Here is a 16,781-nt window from a genome sequence, read left to right on the forward strand (position 1 = left end):
CCTCGTCTTGGTGGCAGTCATTATGACATTTATGTATCAATAAATCTATGTTGGATTGATGGTGGTGTGCAGCGATATCTTCCTCCTCTCTTACCTTGGTAGCAAGCCGTGGCTTGCACCCAGCCCATTCTGACCCTTTGGATTGTTATCACCTGGAGCAGCATTACCTTTCTCTGGACACACTTATGGTTATCCCTGACCACCACTGCTGTAAAGGATAGGTGGGTTCAGTTCTGCTTTAACAAAGAAAAGGCCCCTGCCCCCAACTATAACTGACCTTCGCAGCAAGGAGCACCTGGATGGGCAAACGCATGAAAGACAAAACCAGAGAAAATGCCAGGCTTAACTTACCAACCAGTCTGCTGACCAACCAAATGAACCTGTCCAACAGTCTACATTAACCGCATGCCAACCAGCTGCCGCAGAACATGGCTCGGCTGCGCGAATCGCCATCATGTTACGTCGGTAATGTAGACGGCCACTAGGGGGCGCGTGCACCATGTCACACCCTTTGACCCCAATCCTCGGCGTCACACCTGGTGACCCCAATCTTCCATGTCACAACTGGTGACCCCTGATCCCCTGTCCTAGTGACTATGATTCCATGTTACACCAGGTGATCCTGGTTTCCTGTCCCGGTGACCCCAATCCCACGTTATATAAAATAGGAAAATACACGTATATATATATATATATATATATAAGGTAAAACAATGTTTATGTTTATTCAAAATGTTCTAGTGTTAAAAACAATGCATACATTTGCAGACAACGACAACATGTACATTAGACATATTACAAAGCGGTTGTGATATCTATTTCGGTTGGCAGGTAACAGATGACGTTTAAATAGTGGAATTCTTTTCAAGCCCAACGCGTTTCGGGTACATTCTATTTCAGTCCTTCTTCAGGGGCAAAATTGAAAAGAAAGGTTCATCTAGATTAATTGAAAAACATATATTTGATCAATTGCCATATAAATCTATATGTCAATAACCAATTGTAGGTTAAATGATCCATAGATCACCTACCTGTTATGTTACCGTTGGTGTTTATGCAGAAAAAGACATTGGTAATTACAACCAGGGGCGAGAAAGGCTTGCAAGAGAGATGGCGTTTGATTTGGTGTTCATGAGTAAAAAAAAGCTGTTCTCTGGGTACTTGTATCTCATATGTAACACTTCCCCAATGAGAAGGGGGAGAGATGAGGGGGAGGGAAAGGGTTTATAGAGTTTTTTTTTTTGTTTTATTTTTGTGATGTATATAGAGGTTCACCTACCCCTGCCTCCCCCGGATGCGTGCGGGCCACAGCGGTATACTGGAGCGAAGAGGAACCGTCCTATAAATAAAAGTTCATATAGTTTGAATGAGTGACATGTTCTTATTTCATAGAGCGAACAATAATGATCTTTTATTCGTATATGTCCATTAGTTGCTGATAGCTAATGGACCAAGTCCACTTGTAAGTTTGTGTGTAGTGAAACACTACTTATATGTCATTCAAGGTAAAAGAAAAAATGTATTGTTCATTAAGCTGGTAGTTAATGGACATGGTCCGCCTACAAAATATACTTGCATGTATAGTACACAGCTCTTAATCAGTCATTGTAGGTAGAAAATATAAATTCATAGAGGTTTGTCAGTATTTTGTTGAAACACCTTTTTTGATTTAATTCTAGCCTTTGGTCTGTTAGGATAGGTCTCTACTAACGTTGCACATTTTAGACTCCGACAAGGGCATGTGTGATCATTTCCAACTCACCGATTAAGTTTTTGCTTTATTTTCGGACATGTTGGTGTTATATCCTTCACTTGGATGCTATGAGTAAATACAGCTGGATAAAATGAAAACTGACTGTCTTCATTTCAGACTAAGCAACAAAATGTGAATTTAACCACTTGCCGACCGCCTCACGTCTATATACGTGAGCAGAGCGGCACGGGCAGGCAAAATCACATACCTGGTACGTGATTGCCTTCCCGCGGGCGGGGGGTCCGATCGGACCCCCCCCCCGGTGCCATCGGTGGTCGGCATTTGGTTGGGAGCGATGAGAGACGAGGGGGAGACCATCCGATCGTGGCCCCCCCCTCGCGATCGCTCCCAGCCAATGAGAAACATCCCCTGCCTCTGTATAGTACACAGAGGCAGAGGATGTGATGTCATGTAAGTGCACCAACACTCACACACAACACAGTAGAACATGCCAGGCACACTAAACACCCCCGATCCCCCCCCGATCGCCCCCCAATCCCCCCCCAATCACTCCCCCCCCCCCAGTCACAAACTGACACCAAGCAGGTTTTTTTTTTTTCCTGATTACTGCATTGGTGTCAGTTTGTGACAGTTAGCAGTGGTAGGACAGTTAGTGTTAGCCCCCTGTAGGTCTAGGGTACCCCCCTAACCCCCCCTAATAAAGTTTTAACCCCTTGATCACCCCCTGTCACCAGTGTCGCTAAGCGATCATTTTTCTGATCGCTGTATTAGTGTCGCTGGTGACGCTAGTTAGGAACGTAAATATTTAGGTTCGCCGTCAGCGTTTTATAGCGACAGGGACCCCCATATACTATCTAATAAATGTTTTAACCCCTTGATGGCCCCCTAGTTAACCCTTTCACCACTGATATAACTGTTACAGGTGATGCTGGTTAGTTCGTTTATTTTTTATAGTGTCAGGGCACCCGCCGTTTATTACCGAATGAAGGTTTAGCCCTCTGATCGCCCGGCGGTGATATGCGTCGCCCCAGGCAGCGTCAGATTAGCGCCAGTACCGCGAACACCCACGCACGCAGCATACGCCTCCCTTAGTGGTATAGTATCTGAACGCATCAATATCTGATCCGATCAGATCTATACTAGCGTCCCCAGCAGTTTAGGGTTCCCAAAAACGCAGTGTTAGCGGGATCAGCACAGATACCTGCTAGCACCTGCGTTTTTCCCCTCCGCCCGGCCCGGCCCACCCAAGTGCAGTATCGATCGATCACTGTCACTTACAAAACACTAAACGCATAACTGCAGCGTTCGCAGAGTCAGGCCTGATCCCTGCGATCGCTAACAGTTTTTTTGGTAGCATTTTGGTGAACTGGCAAGCACCAGCCCCAGGCAGCGTCAGATTAGCGCCAGTACCGCTAACACCCACGCACGCAGCATACGCCTCCCATAGTGGTATAGTATCTGATCGGATCAATATCTGATCTGATCAGATCTATACTAGCGTCCCCAGCAGTTTAGGGTTCCCAAAAACGCAGTGTTAGTGGGATCAGACCAGATACCTGCTAGCACCTGCGTTTTGCCCCTCCGCCCGGCCCAGCCCAAGTGCAGTATCAATCGATCACTGTCACTTTTTTTTGTAGCGTTTTGGTGAACTGGCAAGCGCCAGCGGCCTAGTACACCCCGGTCGTGGTCACACCAGCACTGCAGTAACACTTGGTGACGTGGCGGGTCCCATAAGTGCAGTTCAAGCTGGTGAGGTGGCAAGCACAAGTAGTGTCCCGCTGCCACCAAGAAGACAAACACAGGCCCGTCGTGCCCATAGTGCCCTTCCTGCTGCATTCGCCAATCCTAATTGGGAACCCACCACTTCTGCAGCGCCCGTACTTCCCCCATTCACATCCCCAACCAAATGCAGTCGGCTGCATGAGAGGCATTTTCTTTATGTCCTCCCGAGTACCCCTACCCAACGAACCCCCCCAAAAAAGATGTCGTGTCTGCAGTAAGCGCGGATATAGGCGTGACACCCGCTATTACTGTCCCTCCTGTCCTGACAATCCTGGTCTTTGCATTGGTGAATGTTTTGAACGCTACCATTCACTAGTTGAGTATTAGCGTAGGGTACAGCATTGCACAGACTAGGCACACTTTCACAGGGTCTCCCAAGATGCCATCGCATTTTGAGAGACCCGAACCTGGAACCGGTTACAGTTATAAAAGTTACAGTTACAAAAAAAAGTGTAAAAAAAAAAAAAAAAACACAAACAAAAATAAAAAAAAATAGTTGTCGTTTTATTGTTCTCTCTCTCTCTATTCTCTCTCTATTGTTCTGCTCTTTTTTACTGTATTCTGTTCTGCAATGTTTTATTGTTATTATGTTTTATCATGTTTGCTTTTCAGGTATGCAATTTTTTATACTTTACCGTTTACTGTGCTTTATTGTTAACCATTTTTTTGTCTTCAGGTACGCCATTCACAACTTTGAGTGGTTATACCAGAATGATGCCTGCAGGTTTAGGTATCATCTTGGTATCATTCTTTTCAGCCAGTGGTCGGCTTTCATGTAAAAGCAATCCTAGCGGCTAATTAGCCTCTAGACTGCTTTTACAAGCAGTGGGAGGGAATGCCCCCCCCCCCACTGTCTTCCGTGTTTTTCTCTGGCTCTCCTGTCTCAACAGGGAACCTGAGAATGCAGCCGGTGATTCAGCCAGCTGACCATAGAGCTGATCAGAGACCAGAGTGGCTCCAAACATCTCTATGGCCTAAAAAACCGGAAGCTACGAGCATTTTATGACTTAGATTTCGCCGGATGTAAACAGCGCCATTGGGAAATTGGGGAAGCATTTTATCACACCGATCTTGGTGTGGTCAGATGCTTTGAGGGCAGAGGAGAGATCTAGGGTCTAATAGACCCCAATTTTTTCAAAAAAGAGTACCTGTCACTACCTATTGCTATCATAGGGGATATTTACATTCCCTGAGATAACAATAAAAATGATTTAAAAAAAAAAAATGAAAGGAACAGTTTAAAAATAAGATAAAAAAGCAAAAAAAGAATAAAGAAAAAAAAAAAAAAAGCACCCCTGTTCCCCCTGCTCTCGCACTAAGGCTAACGCAAGCGTCGGTCTGGCGTCAAATGTAAACAGCAATTGCACCATGCATGTGAGGTATCACCGCGAAGGTCAGATCGAGGGCAGTAATTTTTGCAGTAGACCTCCTCTGTAAATCTAAAGTGGTAACCTGTAAAGGCTTTTAAAGGCTTTTAAAAATGTATTAATTTTGTTGCCACTACACGTTTGTGCGCAATTTTAAAGCATGTCATGTTTGGTATCCATGTACTCGGCCTAAGATCATCTTTTTTATTTCATCAAACATTTGGGCAATATAGTGTGTTTTAGTGCATTAAAATTTAAAAAAGTGTGTTTTTTCCCAAAAAAATGCGTTTGAAAAATCGCTGCGCAATTACTGTGTGAAAAAAAAAAATGAAACACCCACCATTTTAATCTGTAGGGCATTTGCTTTAAAATAATATATAATGTTTGGGGGTTCAAAGTAATTTTCTTGCAAAAAAAAATAATTTTTTCATGTAATCAAAAAGTGTCAGAAAGGGCTTTGTCTTCAAGTGGTTAGAAGAGTGGGTGATGTGTGACATAAGCTTCTAAATGTTGTGCATAAAATGCCAGGACAGTTCAAACCCCCCCAAATGACCCCATTTTGGAAAGTAGACACCCCAAGCTATTTGCTGAGAGGCATGTCGAGTCCATGGAATATTTTATATTGTGACACAAGTTGCGGGAAAGAGACAAATTTTTTTTTTTTTTTTTGCACAAAGTTGTCACTAAATGTTATATTGCTCAAACATGCCATGGGAATATGTGAAATTACACCCCAAAATAAATTCTGTTGCTTCTCCTGAGTACGGGGATACCACATGTGTGAGACTTTTTGGGAGCCTAGCCGCGCACGGGACCCCGAAAACCAAGCACCGCCTTCAGGATTTCTAAGGCCGTAAATTTTTGATTTCACTCTTCACTGCCTATCACAGTTTCGGAGGCCATGGAATGCCCAGGTGGCACAAAACCCCCCCAAATGACCCAATTTTGGAAAGTAGACACCCAAAGCTATTTGCTGAGAGGTATAGTGAGTATTTTGCAGACCTCACTTTTTGTCACAAAGTTTTGAAAATTGAAAAAAGAAAAAAAAAATTTGTTTTTCTGGTCTTTCTTCATTTTCAAAAACAAATGAGAGCTGCAAAATACTCACCATGCCTCTCAGCAAATAGCTTGGGGTGTCTACTTTTCAAAATGGGGTCATTTGGGGGGGGTTTGTGCCATCTGGGCATTTTATGGCCTTCAAAACTGTGATAGGTAGTGAGGAGTGAAATCAAAAATGTACGCCCTTAGAAATCCTGAAGGTGGTGCTTGGTTTTCGGGGACCCGTACGCGGCTAGGCTCCCAAAAAGTCCCACACATGTAGTATCCCTATACTCAGGAGAAGCAGCTGAATGTATTTTGGGGTGCAATTCCACATATGCCCATGGCCTGTGTGAGCAATATATCATTTAGTGACAACTTTTTGTAAATTTTTTTTTTTTTTTTTCATTATTCAATCACTTGGGACAAAAAAAATAAATATTCAATGGGCTCAACATGCCTCTCAGCAATTTCCTTGGGGTGTCTACTTTCCAAAATGGGGTCATTTGGGGGGGGTTTGTACTGCCCTGCCATTTTAGCACCTCAAGAAATGACATAGGCAGTCATAAACTAAAAGCTGTGTAAATTCCAGAAAATGTACCCTAGTTTGTAGACGCTATAACTTTTGCGCAAACCAATAAATATACGCTTATTGACATTTTTTTTACCAAAGACATGTGGCCGAATACATTTTGGTCTAAATGTATGACTAAAATTTAGTTTATTGGATTTTTTTTATAACAAAAAGTAGAAAATATCATTTTTTTTCAAAATTTTCAGTGTTTTTCCGTTTATAGCGCAAAAAATAAAAATGGCAGAGGTGATCAAATACCATCAAAAGAAAGCTCTATTTATGGGAAGAAAAGGACGCAAATTTCGTTTGGGTACAGCATTGCATGACCGCGCAATTAGCAGTTAAAGCGACGCAGTGCCGAATTGTAAAAAGTGCTCTGGTCAGGAAGGGGGTAAATCCTTCCGGGGCTGAAGTGGTTAAAGAGAGTCGATTCTTTTCAATGCACCGTATGGGGTCACACAAAATTTAGAACATTCACCTCTATTCATGTTCTGGAATCAAGTTCTCTTTTGGTGATAGAAGTAAATAGGACAAAAATAGAGAATAACAGTGACGAACAGCTTCCAAAAACTGAAGCAAAATTACTTTTTTTGGTAAAGACATGTTTAGCAGCTTTTGTGGAGACAAACAGTTACCCCCCATCATTTTCACAACAGTAATCCATGTGAGAAAATCATTTAAATGTAACAGAACAGAATATATTATTTGTCTAAAATGTGTTGTACAATTATATCAGAAAGGAATCAAATTTTTCTGTAGTCCTTCCTCTTCCTCCACCACCAGATCATCTTTGTCCTTTGACACACAAAGTGGCTTATGTTTACGTTTTGATAAAGTTTCAACCTTGTGGTCATACATTGTGACGTCAACCTTTTCAATCATATGCCGAGTAATCTTTCCTGGGCCACTCTTTACTGACAGCAGTTCCTTCCAACATTGGAGTGGAAAGTTTATTCCTATGATCAATTTTCATTAACTTTACAGAAGAGAACACACGTTCTACCTCAGCTGTCCCATGGAGAAGGGAAAGCATATTTTTTGCAAATATAACCAGATGTGGGAATTTAGGTACTTTTCAGATTGTCCAGATCGATACCGCAGCTTTGTCCTACCATGTGCCAAAAAAGAATCATAAGTGTGAGTCTCAGGATCACGAAAATCTGTCACTTGGTATTCTATAAATTCGGTACCCAGTGCGTCAAATTCAGATGGGGGAACAATTTGAGGAAAATGCTTGGCAAGTTCTAAAATGTCCCCAGAATTTGCAGTAGACCTGTTTTAAAGGTTTTGGTAAAGCCAACAGCTGAATAATTCGGTTTCCAATAGGCATTCGTAATTGCAGTTACAGCTCTTTCGTAAAATGTCGTTCCTTGCACCATGAACTGGTGAACAGCTGACAAATCATCTACTGTGGACAAATTTTCTTTTGTTTGGTATCCAATAAAAATGCCATCTGTCGATTTGAAGTTTGCACTATTATGCCGCGTACACACGGTCGGACTTTTCGGCAACAAAAGTCCGACGGACGCCGACGGACCAAGTCCGGCGGACAATCCGATCGTGTGTGGGCTTCCCTGGACTTTCGGCGGACCTTTCCAGCCGCAAATCTGACGGACTTTAGATTTGGAACATGCTTCAAATCTTTACGTCGTAACTCCGCCGGACCTAGAAATCCACTCGTCTGTATGCTAGTCCGACGGATAAAAACCCGACGCTAGGGCAGCTATTGGCTACTGGCTATCAACTTCCTTATTTTAGTCTGGTGTACGTCATCACGTACGAATCCGTTGGACTTTTGTGTGATCGTATGTAGGCAAGTCCGTTCGTAAGAAAGTCGGCTGCAAGTCCGCCAAAAGTCCGTCGAAAGTCTGTCGGACGGGCCGTTGGACTTTTGTAACCGAAAAGTCAGACCGTGTGTACGCGGCATTAGTGTGGTCAAATCGAATCAGTGCATCATTGTGAATGGAAACCAACAGGTCTGGCCTGATAAAGTAGCCCATGAGACTTTTCAGCAGTTGGCCATACATGAAGTACAAGTCAGGTAACATAGGCGAATTTCATCTGGAAAATTTTATTGAACTGTGTGAAATTTGGCAAAACTGCTTGAAGAAACAAAAAGTAGCACTTAGTGACAGGATCCTGTAGCTTAATGCTTATTCTGTCAACGGTTACCAAGCGATCTGAATCATCACTTGACTGAAAAATAACTTAAGAGGGCATCATATTGATTCAGAATGCGGTTGACACAATCAAGCATTGAAAGCCTTCTGGTAGAACAAAGTTGTAGCATCTTTAGACAATCTGCATCTACAAATTCCTGAAATTCATGATACAAGTGTAAATGTTTACAACTATGTGCAAAGTGGCTATATATGTCTCTGCAAAGTTGCTCAATAGTTTTTGGTATGGCTTTACAGGCATCTGCAGCACACAAGGCAGCAACATGGCATTTGAACCCAACGTCTGTCAGCCAAGCAGCAACAAAAGAAGGAAGCCTAACTTTGTGAGGTTTTTTTTTTGCACGAGGTCATGGTGCCTCTTCCATCATGTCTAAAGCGGAACTGCAGAGACAGACAGTGCAACCTACGGCAAACACAAGCCCTGAAATGTGTTGTATTTTACAAGGTCAAGGTGCAAGCTTTCTTTGAACAAATCATAAAAGAATGTGCCATGAACTAATAGAAAACCGCCTTGTGTGCTGCAGATGCCTGCCTTGAGAAAAACCCAATAGCTATGAAAACTGATCACAGGAACTTATTGAAAGTTTAACACTCAGAGGCATCACATGTGAAGTTCTGCAGGTGGATGTCTACAAAAAAAACAAAAACAAACAAAAAATAACGTAGTCTATCTTGCCCATTTTCCTTACAATGTGTGTGGTGCTAGTATAATACAAAAACACTTACAGTTTAGTAGCTCACTTTCTCTACTCTGGTGGTGGTGGTGGTGGTGGTGTTGGCTGTAGAGCCATGCAGCTGGCTATCCTCTCAATAAGTTGATTTCTATGGGAGGAAAAAACATCAAAATCAAAATTGATCTGAGTGTAAGGAAAAAAAAAAGCCAAGTCCAGGAAAATCCACATATATAAAAATAAACAGGAGGGAGGAAACCTAAAATGAGAAAACAGCTAAGTGATTAAAAACCCCCCACCAGAAATTAAGCTGTGTACTTACCGTAATCTGTAGCTGTGGTATTTGCAGGCAGCCTTTTCCCCAGGGGAGTAACTTGATAGGAGCAGGCTGGAAGGAGGAGGCTGGTCCAAGAAGGAAAGTCTGGTAAAATCCACCTATATAAAAACAGGGAGAAAACCTAAAATGAGAAAATACTAGCTAAATGGTGTAAAAAGAACAAAAAAAAAAAAAACCACCCCACAAATGAAGTTGCGTACTTACTGTAATCTGTAGCTGTGGTATTTGCAGGCAGGTAGCTCTTTGCCCACGGCAGTAACCTGGTCCAAGAAGACTGAAAGGAGAAGGCTGGTCCAAGAAGAAAAGTTTGGTAAAATCTACCTATATAAAACAGGAGAGAGGAAACCTAAAATGAGAAAACAGTGATTAAAACCCCCAACACACACAAATGAAGTTGTGTATTTACCGTAATCTGTAGCTGTGGTATTTACAGGCAACCCTTTCCCCAGGGCAGTAATACTTGGTCCAATGCAGCTGGAAGGAGCAGGCTGGTCCAAGGCAGCTGGAAGGAGCAGGCTGGTCCAAGGTGGCTGGAAGAAGCAGGCTGGTCCAAGGCGGCTGGAAGGAGTAGGCTGGTCCAATGTGGCTGGAAGGAGCAGGCTGTCCCAAGGCGGCTGGAAGGAGTAGGCTGGTCTAAGGTGGCTGGCCTGGAAGGAGTAGGCTGGTCCAAGGCGGCTGGAAGGAGCGGGCTGGTCCAAGGCGGCTGGAAGGAGTAGGCTGGTCCAAGGCGGCTGGCCTGGAAGGGGCAGGCTGGTCCAAGGCGCCTGGAAGGAACAGGCTGGTCTAAGGTGGCTGGAAGGAGCAGGCTGGTCCAAGGTGGCTGGAAGGACCAGGCTGGTCACAGTGGGGAGAAGAGGAAAATCTACATGAAACAGGCTGTCCCCAACCCCAACGCAGAGCACAGAGAGACTGCTCCCCCCCCCCACACACACACACACACATAGACACAGAGAATGCTTTTTCACAACACACAAACAAACAGATTGTGGTGCTATGCCCCCCGGCCCGGGCCCCAGAAACCAGAGAGATAGTCCTTCACAGTGTATACTGTCAGCACCACCAGTCTCTCTGCTCACTGCTCAGCCTCTCTCAGATAGCTCTAATCAGACCAGTCACAGTGCTCCATGGCTGCCCAACCCAATTTTCTTAACCCCCCACCCCAGGACCCCCCAGGCCCCAGCCAGCAAAAAAATGTATTAGTACTGCAGCAAGCATTAACATGCATCTTCCACAGTCTACTCACTGAGTGCACTGTGGAGGGAGCAAGCACAGCAGCTGCAGCACTCACAGGGTCATGGCCAACAGTCTGGGGGGCTTCGTCTGGGCCTGCCCTGAGCCTCTGCAGTACAGTGTGTCTGTGAGGCAGACTTTCCATCCACGCCATCTGGCCACCACCACCCCCACACCGACTTCGCTCCCCTCGGGCCCCCCCCCCTCCAGGCTAGTTGGCCTGGCCTGGCGCCTGGCGGCCTCTCTCATGGCCCTGGGTGGCTTAGTTTTGGAACTTTGGAAGTGGAAGTACTGGCAATGCAGACTGGATAGTGGTGGAAGGTATCATCAGACAAAGACAATAAGACATTGAGACAGACAGACTGACACTCACCACTGCCTCGAGAGAGACACCGACCAGGCACGGCGACGGCAGGCGGGCAGCAGCAGGGCAGGCTGGCTTGGGCGGCCGAGGCTCAGTCAGATGGGCAGGCCAGTGGCCAGGCAGCAGGGGTGAGGGTCCGCTCCGTGCCTCCTCCGACACTTGCTCGGGTGGTGGTGGGTGGTCCGGTCCCGTGAGTCCGTGACATCCTCTCCTGTCTCTCCGACCCCGTCCGCCGCCGCCGCCGCTCAGGTCTCTCTCCACTCCACGAGGCTCAGTCTGCCTGCTCGGATCCGCCTGTTTATGGGGCTGGCGGCCGTGTTGGCGCGATAATGCGCTTAGATCATTGGCTCTGGCTGGCTGCGCCGCGGGTGGGGTGGGCTGGGCTGTTGCTGGGCAGAGCAGAGGAGACTAGTCGTCGGTGGCTCAAGAAAATCGGATCTTCTCTGGGATTTCCGGAATTGCGCATGCGCAGTTCTGACCCGAGCCGATCGCCGCAATTTTCACTGGCACTTTTCCCTTACTATGGACTTTCACTGACACAAATAAACGATATATGTGATCTAACGTAATGAAAAAGTTATGTAGAGAAATTTTTAAAAGGGTTTAACATTTTGTTTTGGAAATTTTATAGACAGTCAACTCCTATCCTCATATTGATTAGTGGTTCCTAATGAATAATAACTAGTAGGGAACAGACACAAAAGATACACTCCGCATCTTTCCAAATAACTGTTCTGTTTTATTATGACGCAATTAAAGGGTTTTTATACACATGATTACTTAGGTATCACATTAATATTACAATTGTACTTTTATGGTAACAAGGGGCGTAACATAGGCAGGCTAATTCTAATCGGGACTCAAGGAATGCAAACATGTAATGCAAACTTTATTAGTGCCGTGTGCACAACGAGTGCCGTGTGCAATACATAGAATACAGATAATATTGAATACAATTATATACAGAACTTACAAATTTCCTTTACACATTTATTGATACAAAATATAAAAGGAGACGTTCTTGGAACAGAGTCTGAAAATATAATATAATAATCAGCAATACATAGATGTATATATAAACATGTAGAGAAGCAAGAATACAAAAAAAGGCAGCTGAGCCAAAATGATCCCATTATTTCCCTTCATTTTCCTTCCTACAGACAGGGCTGTCTCAATGCATGGGCATCCCTGGGCACTGCCCAGGGGCCCCAGGTGCATGGGGGCCCCATCATAATTTTGAATTATGTCATACTTGCCAACTATCCCGCATTTGCCGGGACAGTCACGCTTTTTACTGCTGTCCCAGGATGGCCATTTCCCGGAACATGTACTGTGCCCTCCTGACTCTCCCCTGTATTGTGCCCTTCTGCCCCCCCCCACCTGTTTTGTGCCCTGATCCCAGTATTATGCCCTTCGGCCTCCCCCTGTATTGTGCCCCTCTGCCCCCCCACCTATATTGTGTCCTGATCACAGTATTATGCCCTCCTGCCTCCCCCTGTATTGTACCCCTCTGCCCCCCCACCTATATTGTGTCCTGATCCCAGTATTATGCCCTCCTGCCTCCCCCTGTATTGTGCCCCTCTGCCCCCCCCCCCACCTATATTGTGTCCTGATCCCAGTATTATGCCCTCCTGTCTCCCCCTGTATTGTGCCCCTCTGCCCCCCCCACCTATATTGTGTCCTGATCCCAGTATTATGCCCTCCTGTCTCCCCCTGTATTGTGCCCCTCTGCCCCCCCCCCCACCTATATTGTGTCCTGATCCCAGTATTATGCCCTCCTGTCTCCCCCTGTATTGTGCCCCTCTGCCCCCCCCCCACCTATATTGTGTCCTGATCCCAGTATTATGCCCTCCTGCCTCCCCCTGTATTGTGCCCTTCTACTACCCCCACCTATATTGTGCCCTGATCCCAGTATTATGCCCTCCTGACTTCCCCCTGTATTGTGCCCCTCTGCCCCCCCCCCACCTATATTGTGTCCTGATCCCAGTATTATGCCCTCCTGCCTCCCCCTGTATTGTGCCCTTCTACTACCCCCACCTATATTGTGCCCTGATCCCAGTATTATGCCCTCCTGACTTCCCCCTGTATTGTGCCCCTCTGCCCCCCCCCACCTATATTGTGCCCTGATCCCAGTATTATGCCCTCCTGGCTCCCCCCTGTATTGTGCCCTTCTACTACCCCCCTCGTACTGTGTCCTTTGTGCTGATTGGTATTTGATTTATGGCATGTTTTCTTATTGTATAAAATTAATTTCATTAAAAGTACTAATATATGTTTAATTGCCGGGACAGTCATGAATTTTAGTAAGATGGCCGTGTCCTGGGCAGCGTCCCGGAACCTGTACTGTGCCCTGATCCCAGTATTGTGCCCTCCTGACTTCCCCTGTACTGTGCTCTTTTACCCCCCCCCCCCGTATTGTACCCTCAGTCTTTGATTTATGGCATATTTTCTTATTGTATAAAATCGATTTTATTAAAAGTACTAATATATGTTTTATTCTATCGATTATTTATACTTTAATTCTTGGGAGTAGGTGCGTAAATTGGGGCAGGCTGGTAGGGGCCCCCAGTGCATTACTTTGCCCAGGGGCCCATGATGAATTAAGACAGCTCTGCCTGTGGACACAACAGGAAGTCAGAGGAAACCTCTCCAAAATTAGTTCAAATCCCCTCCAAAAATAGTTGTCACCGAAACAGGTGACCCCATTGGACGATTATTTTTTCTCTTTTCCTGTTCTGGTGACAACTGTAAAATTATAGATTTCCCATCACTTCCTGTTATTCAAGATGGCGGTGGCAGCGCCGACGACAAAAGCTGAGTATTGCACGTCTCTTCTACAATAAAGAGCCTGCTCGCCCATAGACTGTGAGAGCGGAACTTTATTTCCCCTTCAAGACGATTTCACGCGGCTGCGTTGTGGTTTGCCGGAGCACAGGCGTATCTTCACTTTATTACCCCGCGGTCCCCTCGACATTTTATTAGGTTGTGCGATTTTGGCGCATTTTCTAATAGTGTAAAAAATAAAGTCTTTGGTGCACTTTCAGAAAACGCTCCAAAAACGCATGACCTAATAGAGAGTCTATGGGACCGCAGATGAAACCGCGGATAGAAAGAGCAAAAAACATGGATACACACTGCATGTTGGCCACGTGAAACCTTTGAGTAGCGGGAACAAGTTTGGATGTAATTTTCATGTGTCGCACATAGGGCAGGCCATTCGCTTCATGAGCTGCCCTATGAGTGATGCCGGTCAGTGCTGCCTTTCAGTGCCTGCTCATCAGTGCTGCCAATCAGTGCCCATTGGTGCCTCCTATCCGTGCCCATAAGTGCCACCTATCAGTGCCCATCAGTGTCACCTGTCAGTGCCGCCTATCAGTACCCATCAGTGTTGCATATCAGTGCCTCCTCATCAATGCCGCCAATCAGTGCCCATCAGTGCCACCTATCCGTACCACCAATCACTGTCGCCTACACGTACCACCTATCAATGCCGCCTATTGATACCACGTATAAGTGCCCATAAGTGCCGCCTATCAGTGTCCATCAGTGTCACCTATCAGTGCCGCCTATCAGTGCTGCATATTAGTGCCTCCTCATAGGTGCCGCCTATCAGTGCTCATCAGTGCTGCATATTAGTGCCTCCTTATCAGTGCCACAAATCAGTGCGGCCTATCCGTACCACCTATCAGTGCCCATCAGTGCTGCATATTAGTGCTGCCTATCCATACCACCTATCAGTGCCCATCAGTGCTGCCTATCCGTACCACCTATTTGCGCCCATCAGTGCTGCATATTAGCGCCTCCTCATCAGTGCTACCAATCAGTGACGCCTATCTGTACCACCTATCAGTGCCGCCTATCAGTTCCCATCAGTGCCACCTATTAGTGCTGCATATTAGTGCCTCCTCATCAGTGACAAAAATCAGTGCCGCCTATCCGTACCACCTATCACTGCCCATCAGTGCCGCCTGTCAGTGCCCATCAGTGCCACCTATTAGTGCTGCATATTAGTGCCTCCTCATCAGTGCCACCATTCAGTGCCGCCTATCCGTACCACCTATCACTGCCCATCAGTGCCGCCTGTCAGTGCCCATCAGTGCCACCTATTAGTGCTGCATATTAGTGCCTCCTCATCAGAGATACCAATCAGTGCTGCCTATCCGTACCACCTATCACTGCCCATCAGTGCCACCTATTAGTGCTGCATATTAGTGCCTCCTCATCAGTGCCACCATTCAGTGCCGCCTATCCGTACTACCTATCAGTGCCGCCTATCAGTGCCCATCAGTGCCACCTATTAGTGCTGCATATTAGTGCCTCCTCATCAGTGCCCCCAATCAGTGCCGCATCAGTGCTGCATATTAGTGCCTCCTCATCAGTGCAGCCTATCAGTGGCCATCAGTGAAGGAAAAAAAGTTACTTATTTACAAAAAGTTATAACAGAAACTAAGAAAAACTTTTTGTAAAAGGTCTTTTTTCATTTGTTTAGCAAAAAAAAAAAAAAACCCAGCAGTGAATAAATACCACCAAAAGAAAGCTCTATTTGTCTCAAAAAAAAAAAAAAATTGGGGGGGGGTACAGCGTTGCATGATGGCGCAATTGTTATTCAAAGTGTGACAGCGCTGAAAGCTGAAAATTGGCCTGGGCAGGAAGGGGGGGGGGGTGAAAGTGCCCCGGTATTGAAGAGGTTAAATGACCACACATTATGGGCTTGGTCCACAGTTGTCACCATCGTGAAACCCATCCCTAGATACCATGCAGATGATGCTAGAGTCCACGTAGATAAGAAGCGGCGGGGAAAGTGGCTGCGGGAGATCGATATCTGCAGACACATCGCATGATAAGATTACGGATTGGCAGCTTTCACCGCGAGAATAACAAAGAAACATTTTTTTCAATGACTCGAGCTATTGAAAGGTTAATGGAAAGAGGAGTTCATGACTCAACCTGGCACCTCCTTCCTTATTTATTATCACACCAGTATAAAGCTTAACTCATTTCTGTAGCGGCTGAAATTACCCAGCAAGTTAACTTTTCTGTCACTTGCCTTCTGCTAAGAGAAACGTCACATAGATCCAGCATCAGGTACAACTTCAATGTTTCTTTTTATGCAATAGAGTGATACTTTTTTGTTTATTTATTTTTATCACAATATTTAAGCTGATCTAGAAGCTGCAACATACTATATATATATATATTGTTTTTTTTTTTGTTTAAATAGTTGGGCACCAAGGCCAGTGGTGGCTGCATTTTCTATTTCCAAACCATTCGGTGGAGGGGGGATTATGGTGTGGGGATGTTTTTCAGGGGTTGGGCTTGGCCCCTTAAGCCTCGTACAAGAGGATTGTGTGATGACGGACTGTCGGCCTAAAAAATCCGACCGTTAGTACGCTCCATCAGACAATTGTTGTCCAGCTTTCTGCCAACACACGTTGGATGGCAGGCTAGTACATTTTCGGCGGGACAACTTTCTGTTGTCAGATTTTTTGCGTATCGTCTGTGCGCAAGTCCGTCTCACAAAAGT

The 16,781-nt window shown here is 45.5% G+C and overlaps 1 protein-coding gene across 3 annotated transcripts in view; it reads left to right on the top strand.

Annotated features, from left to right (window-relative positions):
• The window catches only part of LOC141110281 (beta-1,3-galactosyltransferase 2-like), a 163,119-nt gene that overhangs the window by 19,558 nt on the left and 126,780 nt on the right, over positions 1-16,781 (top strand). The window contains exon 1 of one of the 3 annotated variants that reach the window (XM_073601570.1): positions 15,449-16,342. The exons of the other annotated variants lie outside the window; for them this stretch is intronic. The gene's annotated coding sequence lies outside the window, so the exon portion shown is untranslated. Of the gene's footprint in view, positions 1-15,448; positions 16,343-16,781 lie in introns of those variants that run through there. 3 annotated transcript variants of the gene reach the window in all.

Source organism: Aquarana catesbeiana, linkage group LG10, assembly GCF_042186555.1.
Source record: "Aquarana catesbeiana isolate 2022-GZ linkage group LG10, ASM4218655v1, whole genome shotgun sequence".
Classification (NCBI taxonomy): domain Eukaryota; kingdom Metazoa; phylum Chordata; class Amphibia; order Anura; family Ranidae; genus Aquarana; species Aquarana catesbeiana.